The sequence below is a fragment of the Diadema setosum genome, chromosome 7 (assembly GCF_964275005.1).
Source record: "Diadema setosum chromosome 7, eeDiaSeto1, whole genome shotgun sequence".
Classification (NCBI taxonomy): Eukaryota; Metazoa; Echinodermata; class Echinoidea; order Diadematoida; family Diadematidae; genus Diadema; species Diadema setosum.
Window position 1 is genome coordinate 14,243,635 of NC_092691.1, and position 16,020 is coordinate 14,259,654.

Genomic DNA, 16,020 nt, shown 5'->3' on the forward strand with positions numbered 1-16,020 from the left:
TTCAAGCAAATTGCTCAAAAACTGAGCAATATTTACAATATTACAATCTACAATATTTTCTAATGATTTTCATTCAAAATACTGTTACCATGGTAACACATTCTTTGATACAATCAAAAGATAAAGTTTGTACAGCTGCATACCACAGTGGTCACATGTGCCAAATTTCAAGTTAAATAATAACAAACTGAGGGAAATGGGTGGACCCACAATAGTTTTGTATGATTATCATTGAAATATGCTGTTACCATGGTAACACATTGTTCAAGGATGACAGAAGATGCAGTTTGCAAATCTATGTACTAAAGTGGTAACATGTGTTAAATTTCATGTTAAATGCTCAAAGACTGAAGGAGTTAGCTGAATCTGCAGTATTTTTGAATAATTTTCATTCAAATCTGTTGTTTTGCCATGGTAACGCAATGTTCAACAATGATGAAAGATAAATTTTGCACATATGTAACATAGCCATCACGTGTGCCAAATTTCAAGCGAAATACTCTTGAAAGGACTGGGGGAGTGTACTGAATGTACAGTATTCTTTAATGATTTTCTTTAAAATAGTGCTGTTGCCATGGCAAAGAATTGTTCAGCATTGTACCAGTTACATACCAAATTTCAAGCCAAACGTTCAAAACAAGGCAAGTGCCATAATGTGTCTTGCCCATTCGCGGACAAGAAATTGTACGCGAATGAGATATAACAGATTAAAAAAAAGAGATATAACAGATAAAAAGAGATACAAAAGGGTAAAAATTTATGGCAAAAAAGAAACGTGCCATAAAAACTTAACATTGGACCCTTAAAATTTGTTGACCCATGCTTGTGACCATTGACCTTGTGGTGACCATCCACTCCCCAAGGGATATTTACCATCCAAGTTTAGTCACAAATGGAGTTATGGATCAAAAGTTATGACCCATAATAGAAATGCGCCATAAAAACTTCACATTGGGCTCTAAAAATTTGTTGACCCCTGCTTGTGACCTTTGACCTTGTGGTGACCATCCACTCCCCAAGGGACATCTACCATCTAAGTTTAGTCACAAACGGACCTATGGATCAAAAGTTATGACCCATAATAGAAATGCGCCATAAAAAACTTAACATTGGGCTCTAAAAGTTTGTTGACCCATGCTTGTGACCACTGACCTTGTGATGACCATCCACTACCCAAGGGACATCTACCATCCAAGTTTGGTCACAAATGGAGTTATGGATCACAAGTTATGACCCATACTAGAAACGCGCCATAAAAACTTAACATTGGGCCCTAAAGTTCATTGACCCCTGCCTGTGAGCTTGGACCTTGAGGTGACCTTCATATATGGTAAAATGTGAAACTTTGTATGATCCCTCTTCCCTCAAAGTTTGATTGCAATGGAAGCCCAGAGTAAAGAGTTATTGAAGTTTTTGTAGCATTATGGACAGACGATGGACGGACGGCGGACGGACAACGGACGGACAGATGCCGCAGGCGATCCCTTAGTCTCCCCGCACCTCCGGTGGGCTCGACAAAAGCTAGGGTTGGATTACTCTACATATTTTTGTATGATTTCATCAACTGCTGTTGCCATGGCAACTGACTTCTTAACCCTCATGAAAACAAGGTGTCTTGCATAACTACATATTACATTGATAGCATGTGCCAAATTTCGGCTAAATTCCTTTAAAACTGAGAGAGTAGTTTGATCCAACACATTTTGTGTGACTTTCATGAAAATATGCCATTGCCATGGCAATGCCTGTTTGTTTGTTTGTTCATTTCCATCTGAGAAGATGGCTGGATAGCCCATATTCAGCTATGCTAAGCTGGTCTTCCATGGGGTCCAATTGGAGGTGAGATGGGACCACTTCACCGGGTTAAACACCCTGCTCTTTGCGATAAATGAATGAAGCGGGATCTTTTACATGCATGAGTTGCGACTCTCTCATACAAGGGACCTCCATAATATATGTCCTATCTGAGGGACAGAGTGTTTTGCCTCTTGCTAGAGGGGATGGTATTAAACACACAACACTGCTCAGTCCAGACTCGGGTTCAAACCCGGGTCCTAAGGATCGTGAGGCAGACGTGCTACCAACTGAGCCAACTCACCGCTACCAACTGAACCAACTCACTGCATCAGGTGATCATGACAAAAAACAACAACAACAACAACACATTTTGCACATCTACATAAATGATGTGATGTCTCAGACAAAGAATTCAGTCTTACTCAGCTGGCGTTCAGATTAGGAGTGAGGGTTTATTTCAGTAAAACAAAGAAAGTGCTGACAGGATGGTGACAGGGGTGTATTACATAATAGTACATAGTAGTAAACAACAGAGGGCGATGTACACTCTTGGTTTCTAATGCAGTTTGACCATTGTAAACTTAACATATATCACATCTCCCCCTTTAGGGCGGACGTCCACTTGGGTGCGGACAAGCCCAGGAAGGGTTGCGGAAACAAATTCTGTCATTTTGGCATCCTGTCCGCGTCAGACGCGGAATAAGTGTGTGAATTGGCTTGTCCTGGGACATTCCTAGGAATGTCCGCGGACTGACTGCGGACATTCCTAGGAATCACTCCGGAAGAGCGCGAAATACCTTGGAATATGCTAATCGTAGTCGGGAATACCAGGAAAATGGAAAGGTATAAATTTGGCGCTGACTTTGACTTTTCCTCATTTGACTGCTAGCCGTCATTGATGCTCCTTCTTGTGCTTCCGCAGTAGCTGCTGATATTATATTGATATGATTGATCAATATTATTTTACAAATGTGACCACCAAAAGTTGAAGAATAGGACTGTCTGCATGTCGGCTGACGACTCTTTTTTTTTTTTTTTAATTTGTCTCATCTGGGAGAACAATCTTTTCTCTGCCTACAGTCACATGGGACACATGGATGATATTCACAAACTTTTTGAACCATTTATATATATATATATATATATATATATTCTTTATTCCTTTTTTTAGACCTGTGCTTTATCCATCGTGAAGTATATACATGTTTTGTCTGATACTTCTGCAGAGCATGCCAAACCGACAATAATCATTAAATTTGTTTTTCTTTCTCTCATTTTTACTCTTGTGCATCTCTAACTCTCTCTTATTTTGATCACTTTTGAACATTTTGCAAAGATTCAAGTCCGAGAAGTTTCTTCTTTTTTTTCATGCTGAGAGCTTACTAGTCTATTGTCAATGAAGTGTAAAAATGGGGAAATATTTTTAACCTATTTTAATTTACTTTCTTTTTTTTTTGGGGGGGGGGTTCAGCTGGGCTGTCAAATTGGACAATCAAGTTTATTTGCAACTAAAACAAAAAGAGAACATAAAATAATTTGGTAATAACGACTACAAAAATCATTCAGGTAAAGAATATTTCTGAAATGATTTGTGATGCTTAGAGTGTAATTAAATATATACTACACTCAGCAAAAAAAAAGAAAGAAAGAAATGAAACAATTTTTCGAGTTCATAATTTATTGCTTTTCCTCTCATTTCACTTGAATTTTGATTTGACAGAAAATTCTTCATTTTCCTCCATTATCTTTAGCTTTAATTGTTATTTTGGGCTTCAAAAATATTACATTGTAATGAGACCACAGGTATATTTTTGCAATTGAATTCATGCTTTTTATTGTGATGAATTTGTCTTTTGTTCTAATATATTGTATCATTAGAGAGCATTTACGTATGAATAACAATTTGTTCATGTTTATATAATACATTAACATTTAGCCAAAAATTCTATGCTTTTTTTTTCTGAGTGTATTTCCACCTACTTTTGTGATTTTTCAGCTGGGCTAGCTGTCACATGGGACAGCCTACGTAGTTTGTTTGCAAATAAAATAAGAAAACAACATAAAGGAAAATGTACCATAGTAAGTAATGGGAACCATGAAAGTCACTTAGATGAAAAAAAAATTTCTGAAAAGATCAAATCAACATAAACTTACTAGGAGGTTAGAAGGGCTGATTTCACTTCTTTCTGGTTACTATTGGCACAGTCTCTACTACCTTCTTCTTTGCCTTCTGGGACTGGGAACTCCTTAGATTTACCTGTTCTTCATCACTAGACGAAAGGTGTGCCTGTGATGGGGATATTTGCATGGGGGCCTCGCCTCCCTTCTTGCTCTTTTTGCGTTTCATTGGCATGACGCTCGCGGAAAGTGTCGACAATTTCGTGTCTGGATCACACAATTTCCGCATCGGTTCCGGACACTTGCATATATAGATCCGCATCGGCTCCGAGCTGTCCTAAAACATTCCTGGTGTCTTCCGCTTTCATTCGCGAAGCTTCCCCACACCGCGGGATTCTTCCCGGAGCTTGTGCGGAAGGAGCGGAAGGGTTCCGGAAAAGCGAGACATCCTCAGGACATCGTCAGGACAAGTCACCGAAGGTGTCAGGAAGTTCATTTCCGCATCCAAATTTTGGTCTCGATCAAAATTTGGACGCGGAAATTTTTCTCTCTCCCGAAGGTGCGGAAACGCCCGGACATGTTTAGGACAGTGAGCGGACACGTTCAGGAACGTGCGGACAGGTCGCCGAAGGAGTGCGGAATACCAAATTTGCATTCCGGGTCTTGTCCGCGCCCTAGTGGACGCCTGGTCTTAGTAGAGAGGATTGATTTTAAAAATTCACATACTTAAATGGTTAGCCTTAACTTAAATTCAAGCATATTACTTTGCAATCATGTGTTTGCAATAACTCCATCTTGCAAACGTCTTGCAAGATGTTTCAATTCTTAAATTGTAGCTTCAAATTCAAAAGGGTATTGGCACAAATAATAGTATGATTTTCTTATCATACATGTAAGCTTTGGCTTCTTTTACAAACATCATTACTATCCAATTTAACTTGACTGCGGTTAATAATCAAACAGGTGAGGCATGTGAAATGATGTATGGATAATGACTAAATGCTCATGATACATATGAGTGTCTTATAAAAAAAGTTAACATTTATTAAATCATACACTACAAAAACCAGTGAACTCATTGTTTTAATTTTGATGAATATACATTCAACTAGCTTTAAATTTGCTTTTGAAAAATAATCAATATTAAACCACAAAAATACAAATTTCCTTGTTCAATTTATTATGGTTGTCAATTACCAGTTCATTTTCACACTTTTTAGTAAATTACAATTCTGATGTAATCAAATCTGTTTAAGGAAATAACATAGAAACAATATAAAGCATAGAGCATTTTACAAGAAACGAGTTTGTCTTATCATAAGCAACGTAATAAGCTAATACCAAGGGACTATTACATTGCTACCGAAATATGCAGTTTCAGTCTCACAACTGCAAACGTTCTGGGGGTTTGGATACTCTCCCACTACGTGTCGTGTTTGGATGGGTGAGTTTGATGTTTTGATATCGCTGAGATTGTGGTTGGCGTTGGTGACGTGGCATGGCTGCGCGGGCTTGCTGGTTTGGAGGGGTGGGGGAGGAGGGAATTGGTCTGATGTGCTTGCGGTTGCGGCGATATTCGCCCTGCTTGGTCTTGATGATGTAACTTCTCGGTGTCTCCGCTGCGCTTGCCACATGGCCAGTACGCCATGTGCTGTCTTTGGCGCGAAATACTACATCCTGATTGGTGCGCAAGGCAGGCAAGGGGGTAGAGCGGGCATGTCTGTCAAAATATTCTCGCTGATTCCTTTGTCTTGCCATGAGGTGCTCGTGGATTGGAGGAATGTTTTGGGGGCAGAGAAGCTTTTCTGATACGGAAATTAGACTACCTGGTAGTCTACCGTTCAGAGCTGTGCGGGCGCGTATCCATGGGTGCCATCTAGAGGTGTGTTCCTATATTCGAGCAATGCGTACTCTGGGTCTCGCTTGCATAGCTTGGCCTTTTTGAAGAGCATTTTGACTGTCTGAACACAGCGTTCGGCTTGTCCATTGCTCTGTGGATAGGTGGGACTAGATGTATGGTGATTTATTTCCCATTCCTGTGTGAACTGACTTGGCGTTATCAGATACAATCGTGTCAGGGATTCCGTTTCTGGCAACGATGCTTTTTAGTGCTGAGATGATGTGGTATGCTGTCATTTGAGAGAGGATTTCGACTTCGGGAAATATCGAATAGAAATCAACTACAATCAAGTAGTTGACACCGTCGAGGTGAAAAATGTCGATACCTAGCTTTGACCAGCTTCGCTCGGGTATCTCGTGTGAGATGAGTGGTTCAGACTGTTGAGCTTTTCGCGTTGTTTGGCATACTGAACATCTAGCGACTTTGTCTTCAATTTGGGCGTTCATGCCTGGCCAGAAGAAAACCTGTCGCGCTCGAGATTTTAGCTTCACGATTCCCAAGTGGGACTGATGCAAAATGTCTAGCATCTGACACTGCAAGCCTCGTGACACCATTAGTCTACAGTCTTTCAGTATGAGACTGTCTATTTCTACCAACTCATCACGGAATGAGTGGTATGGGGTTACTTCACACGGGAGTTCGTCTTTGTTCTCAGGCCAACCATTGCGTAGCAACGCGGCTACCGCCCAAAGGGCAGGGTCTTTTTTGGTTTCCTGGCGAAATTGCTCTAATCTTCGCGCTGACATATGCATAGCACATTCGACAGCGTCAATATCAGCACTGATGTATGGCTCTGTGGGCACACGTTGACTGCTCACTGGCAGTAGGCGGCTTAATGCATCAGGGACAAACATCTCTTTGCCCGGCTTCCAGTGTGGCTGGATGTCATAAGCCATGAGATGTAACCTCATCCGCTGAAGTCGCGGGCTGAGCTTGTGTAGCGGCTTGGCAAATATGCCAATCAGCGGCTTGTGATCTGTGCAAACAATCACTTTCTGTCCGTATACGTATACAATATCGCACACATTTCCTTTTCAATGGGGGCATAGTTATGCTCTGCATCATAAACCCGTCGTGATGCGTAAGCAATTGGGCAGTTGTCTTGAAGCAGCACTGCTCCAAAGCCTTCGTTTGAGGCGTCGGTTGCTAGGGCAATGGATTTGGCAGCATCATAGCGTTTCAGCACAGGTGCAGAAGTGATCATGCTTTTTAGTGCATCAACGGCTTTTGCATGTTCGGGCTCCCAGTGCCAAACAACGCCCTTTTGCGTTAGTTCGCGCAAGGGTGCAGTTATCTCAGATAGGTTTGGGATGAACTTTCCCAAGTATGTGATCATGCCTAAGAAGGTTTCAACTTCCTTCCTTCATGTCGGATAAGGCATCCGAGTGATCGATCTCACTCTCTCAGCGCTGGGCTTCACGCCATCACTTGTGATCACGTGACCTACGTATTCGATCTCTCGTGATCGAATGATCGATTTGGCTTTGTTCAATTTGAGTCCAGACAATCGCACTTTGTCTAGGAATGCAAACAGGCAGGCATCGTGTTGCGCGATATTTTCTCCCCAAATCAAGATATCATCGGCTACGATTTCTACTCCTTCTAGCTGACCAAATTCATCAATCATCGCGCGCTGCCAGATTTCACTGGCAGAGGAGATGCCGAATGGCATCACTTTGTATCGGTACCGGCCAAATTCCGAGTTGAAGGTTGTGTAATAAGAGCTTTCTTCGGTTATTCCTAGTGATTCCTAGTTCGGTTATTCCTGGTGATTCCTAGCTGCGGTTTTGCTTGCAAGACCATGCGTTGTCTTGCTTGCCACGTCATTCACGCTCTCACATCGTTTCAGCAAATTCAAATCATTACATGCTTTCATACCCAACAGGGGCTTCACATTCCCAACAACCACCTCAAAAGTGAGAGAATATTTTTTCTTACCCACCAGCACGTCACATGTAGTTTTTCCGATAGGCTTCATGGTATGTCCAGAATATGAGCGAAGTGTGACCAATGACTTATCAAGATTAAGGTTAGCATTCCTAGATACATGTTCAGGCAAAACGTTCACTTGTGCTCCAGAATCTAATTTGAAGTGTACATCAAGTCCATTGATCATACATTTCTGCGTCCATTCGTCATCTCGTTGAAGGTCGAGGTCATCAACGATAATCACCTCATCGATGTTGAATTGGTCCGCGTACTGCTCGTCATCACTCATGGTTGTGGGCGGCTCACACGTCTCTCCGTCGTCATAGGTCGGTGCATGGTCGTCGGCTTCAACCTCGCGTACATTCCTGTGTTGTTGTCGACCAGAGTAGATTTGTCATCTTCGCTGGTTGTCGTTCTGTCGTCGATACTGGCATCGTGGAGAATTACTGAAATGTCCAATCTCCCCACATGCTCTGCATTCCTGGGTTTTTGCTGGACAAAAGTGTCCTCTATAAACATGTGCAGTCAGGGCACGTCTTGATCGAGTTTTCTTTCGAGCGGTTCTCGGCAGTGGGGTTCGTTTGTCGTTGCGGGCCACGATCTCTGTTTGGTGTGCTCTGAGTCTGACGATTTCGACGCACGTGGTCGATGTGGTCAATGGCTTTGGTTTTATCATTTTGCGAAAGTTGCGTCATCTGAATGGCACTGTTTTCAGACACTGCACACATATCAATACATTTTTGCAGTGTCAATTTCTCAGTCTGCAGTAGTTTCTCGCGGAGACCTTGGTCGCGGATTCCGCAAACGATTCTGTCCCGGAGGAGATCGTTCTCCAGGTCCCCGAAGTCGCAGTTTTTGACTTGTGCTTTGAGTTCAGTTAGGTACTTATTGAACGTTTCTCCGTTTTTGGGCTGGCACTACGCTTCAAATTTGCTCTTCAACGACGAAACTTTCCCTACATCATCGCTTTTTACAGGTCCCGCCACCTGTAAAAAGGTTGCGTATCGCACACCGTCCGATTTTGTCGACAGTTCAGTTGCAGTCTCATAAAATTCAAATGCTCGAATCCACTCCGTCCAATTTCGGGATACGTTCCCTTCGAAGCATAAAGGTCCAGGTGGGCCTAGTCCTGCCATTATGCAATTCTCAGCTCATCAGTTCATATCAATCAGATTCAATTAAAAGTTGACTCCTGACACCATGTGATGTCTCAGACAAAGAATTCAGTCTTACTCAGTTGGCGTTCAGATTAGGAGTAAGGGTTTATTTCGGTAAAACAAAGAAAGTGCTGACAGGATGGTGACAGGGGTGTAATACATAATAGTACATAGTAGCAAACAACAGAGGGATGGACCCAACGCCCACCCGACCACCACGGCCGGTATTCCACAAATGAGATAGGCATGTTTAAGTCAAAAAATATAAGCCATTTTGCTTATTTTCTGGCTAAGACAAAATGCTTAATAGCAAAAGCACACATTCCATAAAAATTTGCTAAGAATTTATCTTAGCAATTGACTGAAAATTTTGCTACTAAGAATTTTGCCTTAGTTAAGACAAACTTCGGCTTGTTGGCTAAGCAAATTTTCTTTAAAAATGTACTGTCAGTCGGTATTCCATTAAATCTGTCTAAGAAATCTGCCCTATCTTTAAGACAGCTATGAGCTGTCTTAACTTGGGTTCCAGTAGGAAAATTTCATACAGGTGTAGCATTGACAATGTAGGGAAGATGGAGGCTTGAGTTTATAGAATTCTCTGTTGGCACTTATTTGGTGAATAAACAAGATCATCTGTAATGAAATGAGTTCAGGGTTGGGTAAAGAGTCTTGTGTGCGTCTCGTCGGACATACACAGGGCCACAGTGATGCATCATATACATGGTGACTGGCCCCATACAGAAAGAGACTTGTTGGGGATGGGGGAGGGGGTATGGTAGCCCTACTACATATCGACCACCCTTTTTGAAACCGACCGCGTATACATTGGCGCACAGAATGCTTAGTACACACTTCACTGCGCGCAGAGCACATAAAAATGGATTGGCTTTGACCGTTGATGAGGATGGTGTGGGAAAACGTGAAAATTCACTGTTCATTAATGGTTTTAATCAAGGACAAAATTTTGAATGAATATTTTCACCGAATCGTAATGTCATATCTATGGAAGTTTCTAAAAAACTTTGTACAACACGGTGTTCAATACAACTCGGTTTGCGTGCATTGTCAATGCAAAAACAGCGGTCGATCTCAATAAGGAGCTTTACTGCGGGGAGCTGAAACGAGGCCACGCAAGTTCGACGGTGATATTTTTGCACTGAAACTTCGAATCGAACAGGGAACAACAGCATTTGATAGTGCTGGATTTTCTCAATCACGTAGGTCAAGTTTTTTACGTGAATTTCAGTGTTAAATATTCTTATCAAGCAAATAAACATTAGGCAGTCGATGAGTAGTAGGTCCAACCATATGTGTTCCACATATGCCCGCCCTCGACCTCACATGTTCTCAGAGCGTGATTTATAGCTGCGCGCTTAGGAGGAATGCACAGACGTCATGCACGGGTAAGTCTTCGTTAATGCCAACGTCTCTTCCATACAGCCATATTGTTGTGTATGTAGTAGACCCCCCATCTACACACCCAATTACTGCACGGAGATCACTGTTTTTGCATCGAGTATTAAGGCGAAGCTCTGGCTAGCGAGCTGGGCATGGGAATTGCACTGGCGAGTATGGTAATACTAGTAAATTTACGTAGGTCTACCTACTAGCTACAGTTTCTCCCTTCTAACACATGCACTCGCTTTGATTGTGATTCCCATGATTTCATGATGTTCTCTCAGTGTGATAATGTGGCGTGACGTTGTGTGAGAGTCGCACGCAGGCGTGTGCAACCGTGGCCAAAAAAAGATCCAAAACAGTGCATTATACAGTGTTATTAGTTGTTTGACAGAGCGAAATGGTTCACTAGTCAGTTAAAATTTGCGCTTGAGTTTGTTTCATTTGTAATTTACGAACACCAGAGGGGACATTTGCAATGAGTGAAAGTTTGTTATCTGTTTTTATCACGTTTTTGCGCATTTTCTAAATGTGCCATTTGGTCAGATACAGTGCAGCTGCTGACCACCGTCAAGACTGGTCACGTCATGGGATACGAACGCCGACTCCCCCATTCCTCCAGATGGTTCATTGCAAGTCAAGTTTTAGTCCCACCACAGAAGTAGGTCGCATAATACTGGATAATTTGAAGTGAAAACTAACTATTAACAGGAGCAAATGAGAGTATGCTCCAGTGAACTAACAAACTCATTTAAAGTCTATTGGATTTGTTTGCTTAAAACCTGTTGAGGGCGTGTCCCGAATATACTCCAGAAGGCGTCTATGGGAAATGCATGCTATGGGGCGGATGTCCACTAGGGCGCGGACAAACCTAGAAAGGGTTGCGGAAGCAAATTCTGTCATTTCGGCACCCTGTCCGCGTCAGACAAGGAAAAAATGTGTGAATCGGCTTGTCCCGAGACATTCCTACGAGTGTCCTAAGAATCACTCCGGAAGAGCGCGAAATACTCTGGAATATGGTAATCGTAGCCACGCAGCGCGGAAACATCTAGGATTACACCAGAAATGATTAAATCATGAACGCAGACAATCAGGATGGCTTGCGGACAACAAGAGTTAGATATGCGGACAGTATGAGCAAAGTTGTAAATTGGGAGCCGACTTTCGATTTTTCTCATTTGATGAGGTCACACCAGCCGAAATTCGCTCTCCTTTTCCAGCTTGGAGATTCTGTCGTCCTGGGCACCTATTTCAAAGTCGAGAGACTTATTCACTTTGTCACATAAAGTTTCATGGACTTCGTGGAGTAGCTCGCTTTTGATTGCCTTTACAAGCTTTGAGATGTAGTTGGTATCCGTGAGGAGGTTTTCGATCACAGACTCATTGGGTGGTGGATAGATCAGAGTCTTCTGAGTCAGTGTCGTCGTTGAGATTTTCAACAGCTGCTTCCTGATCGTTTCTGCTAGAATCATTTCTCAGATCTCCATCGGCTTTGGACTTAGCACTGTCCCGTTTGCAGCGATTTGAGCTCATCGCTGCAGTTGCAAGCTGCCCTTCTAATGAATTCTATATGGTTGGCTGAGCATCAAGAAAACACGCATTCACTCTCTCGCACCCATCCTCCTTTAAACTAGCTTTCAAAGCTAGTTTAAAAAAAAATATATCTTAACTCAATATATTTAGTAAAATAAAGTGTAATGATTGATATGATTTTGTTTATGTTTTGGTCTGAATTTATTAGTATTATTGTACTGATATACTGAAGAATTATTATATATTATAAAATGGCCCCAACACAAACATTCAACTCACCTATTGCACTCACACAGCACTCACATCTTCTTTTCCCTTTAAAGCATACTTTTGTAATGTAGAAAAAAAAAATGTACTTTTTGTGAGAGGCAAACAGGAGTTATAATTCCCAATGAGGCCATCAGCCCGGTCAAAGCTATGCTTATGCTGACGGTCTCCTGCTTCCTTATTGAATCAAATGTACTGCCTTATTTGTATTTATGTAACTATAAATGTTATGCATGTAGTATATTACTGCACCTTTGTGTTGCTCCTTTGTCATTTGGTTATGTTTTAAGTTTGTCACATTGATGTAATTCATTTTTTATTTGATTTGATTTGAGAAGCAAAATAATACGAACGAATGAACGAGCACCGGCCCTAATCCCTTTTGAATGTGTGAGGATGGTCATTATCAAACAAGTTGAATAATTTTTCAAACTTACACAATGTAGGTCATTTATATCAAACATAGTACTTTGATATGACCTAATTCCACTTTAGTGGGGTTTGAGTTGGGCGATCACATTTAAAGTGAACTAAACGATGCACTACCTATACAATGTAATGGCAACTATTAAAAATCCCTCAACTGAAAATAACTTCTGAAAAGAACGCAAAAAACCCCTAAAGTTTACTCAGAGCAGAGAGCGCTGCTTCCTCTTTTTCCTAGTTACTGGTGGCAAAATATCCACTGCCTTCTGCTTTGCTTCCTTCCTTTGGGACTGGGAAATGCTGATATTTACCTTTTCCTAATCAGTAGAAGAGAGGTTTGGCTGTGGGGCTTGCACGGGTACCTCGCCTCCCTTATTTGTCTTTTTGCGTTTCATTGACATGATACTGCATTGATCTATTTTTTTAACTTTCAATATCCTCTCGCTCATGGATCGTGTTGACTCTTTCATGTCTTGATCACAAAATGTCCGCATCAGCTCTGGACACTTGCACATATATAGATCCGCATCGCCTCCGCGCTGTCCTAAAACACTCCTGGTGTCTTCCGCTTTCATTTTCGAAGCTTCCCCACACCACGGGATTCTTTCAGGAGCGTTTACGGAAGGAGCGGAAGGGTTCCGGACAGGCGGGATGTCGTGACGATGTCCTCAGGACAAGTTGCCGAAGGTGTCGGGAAGTTTATTTCCGCGTCCAAATTTTGGTCTCCATCAAAATTTAGACGCATAAATTTTTCTCTCTCCCGAAGGTGCAGAAACGCCCGGACATGTTTAGGACAGTGAGCAGACACTTTCAGGAATGTGCGGACAGGTTACCAAACAACTGCAGAATACCAAATTTGCTTTCTGGGTCTTGTCTGCGTCTAGTGGATGCCTGGTCTTAGCAAAATCAGCCCGTCCTCAACAGGTTAAATGTGAACAGGTGCGTGTAATGTCAGGAATTTATGAACCATGCTCAGTCATAGTGAACTTTACATTGTGGTTGTGTAGAGGTACTCATGACGGATCAATATCAAAGATGGACATAATGTGTTACAGTGTATATGCCGATAATGGTTCAAAGAGAAAAAGTTGTGATTATATCGGTGAACAGAGTTGTCAGTGGGAAAGAGTCACTAGACTTTAATATGTTTATGGAAGTTCAAGAGAATGGAGTCACAACCGTCTTCTTATTGCTAGATGTTCGATGCCGCCACTCAAAAATATTTGAAGCATGTACCAAACTGGATCTGCCAAGCAGATAGGAAGACAATTGACTCGTGTCTCACTGCATAATCACCAGCCACTTTCTAAGGAAGATATGTCTTTGTGATGGTAAGTTGTATAGATGCCGCTTAAGTTCAAATATTGGTGAAGTTGGACGTAGCTGAAAAGGTCTTGAAATGAACTTATATACATTGATTACACATTGCAATACCTTGTTGAGATTTCATTTAGCATTTGCCTTGTTTATTTTCATTGTTCCTCAAATTATTTCTTACACACAATATTGCAGATGCCTTTGTTCTCGTATTCTCTTGCCTTCGCCTTCTGGAATTAGCAAATTTTCAAGACAGCATTTTGACAAATAGCTACCATACAACGTAGCTGTTGAGGACACAGCTTATTATGACTCTTTGTCTAAATTTCTTTGAATGTAATTGTAAAGTTGCAGACATACAATTTTAAATTGTATTGTCTTCTTCTTTCATTAGCAAAACTTCAAAAAATGTAACTAGCATCTATGGCAACCATTTTAGAAAATGGCTGTCATTGCCTCTGATGTTGATTTTTTTCCTTGAAAATTTGCGATGGAACAATATCAAGATTTAATGATCTAAATCTTTAATCTAATTGCCAACCTGTGTACAAAATTATATTGTTTTCTTATTTAGAAGAAAATAGCATCTACAACAGCCATTTTTAAACATCTGCCATAGTTTTTGAGGGCACAATTCAATGATGGCCTAATATCTAGATATATCTATTTTGACACGGTTATCAACTTGTGTGCAAAATTCTATTGGCTTCTCCTTCGAAAAAAAAACAAGGAAAAGTAGAAATTACGCAGTGCGTAATATATGTCCCCGCCGGAAGTAGCATTTTGTAACAAAATGTGCAATATAGGCAGGGCTGCACACTAACCCATTTTTTCTGCCGGTCCAACCTGTCTCTGTCGGACCGGTAAATGCCCCGTAATAACATTTTTTACCGGTCTGAACAGAAAATTTACCGGTCAACAACGACAACCTAAAAAATAAACTTATTTTCTTGTTTTTTATGGACGTACCCCCCCCCCTACCCATGTACATTTTACAGATTAATATTTTTTTTTTTAAACTTGCATTATCTATTGCACAAGAAATATAAAAAAAGATAGGAAAAACTAGAATGTTTGTTTGTGAATTACAGTGTAAAATGATAATGAACAAAATTAGATTGTATCAAATGCGTTTGTGACTTTTTCTAAACATCGGCGCACGAACTTGCTGCGTAACCTGCTCTTGGTGGTCAGTTGGATTGCGACGATTTAATGAATTATTTTAGCTGTGAAATTTTCTGATGTACGCGCTCCAAGGAGTTCTTTATTTTTCTCCCGATAATCTATTCGCATTTGTGCATGCGTTCTTGAAAGGCACACGACATGCAGGGCCGAATTTGCAATCCTTTTTGCGCCCATTTCGACCTCAAATATTAGCGGGATTGTGACGATTTCATAAATTACTTCGGGTGTAATCTTTTGTGATAACGCGCAAAAATGGGTTGAAAATATGTCCTTCATTTTTTCTCGATAAACTCTTCGAATTTCGTAAGTGCGTTCTTAAAAAGATGCACCACATGGCCGAATTCATGATACTTTTTGCACCTATTTCCACCTCAAATATTAGCGGGATTGTGACGATTTCATAAATTACTTCGGCTGTAATATTTTCTGATGCAAGCGCCAAAAGAGGTTGAAAATGTGTCCTTTATTTTTTCCCGATAAACTCCTCGAATTTCGTAAGTGCGTTCTTAAAAAGATGCACCACATGGCCGAATTCATGATACTTTTTGCGCCTATTTCCACCTCAAATATTAGCGGGATTGTGACGATTTCATAAATTACTTCGGCTGTAATATTTTCTGATGCAAGCGCCAAAAGAGGTTGAAAATGTGTCCTTTATTTTTTCCCGATAAACTCTTCGAATTTCGTAAGTGCGTTCTTAAAAAGATGCACCACATGGCCGAATTCATGATACTTTTTGCGCCTATTTTTACCTCATATAATCAGCGGGATTGTGACGATTTCATAAATAACTTCGGCTGTAATCTTTAATGATAATGGGCCAATGGGTTGAAGATGTGTCCTTTATTCTTTCCCGATAAACTCTTCGAATTTCGTATGTGCGTTCTTAAAAAGATGCACCACATGGCCGAATTCATGAATCTTTTTGCGCCTATTTCCACCTCAAATATTAGCGGGATTGTGACGATTTCATAAATTACTTCGGCTGTAATC

General features: G+C 41.1%; 1 protein-coding gene across 1 annotated transcript in view; it reads right to left on the reverse strand.

Moving 5' to 3' along the window:
- LOC140230890 (uncharacterized) overlaps nucleotides 1-16,020 on the reverse strand; it is a 297,769-nt gene that overhangs the window by 277,386 nt on the left and 4,363 nt on the right. The gene's annotated exons all lie outside the window — the stretch shown is intronic.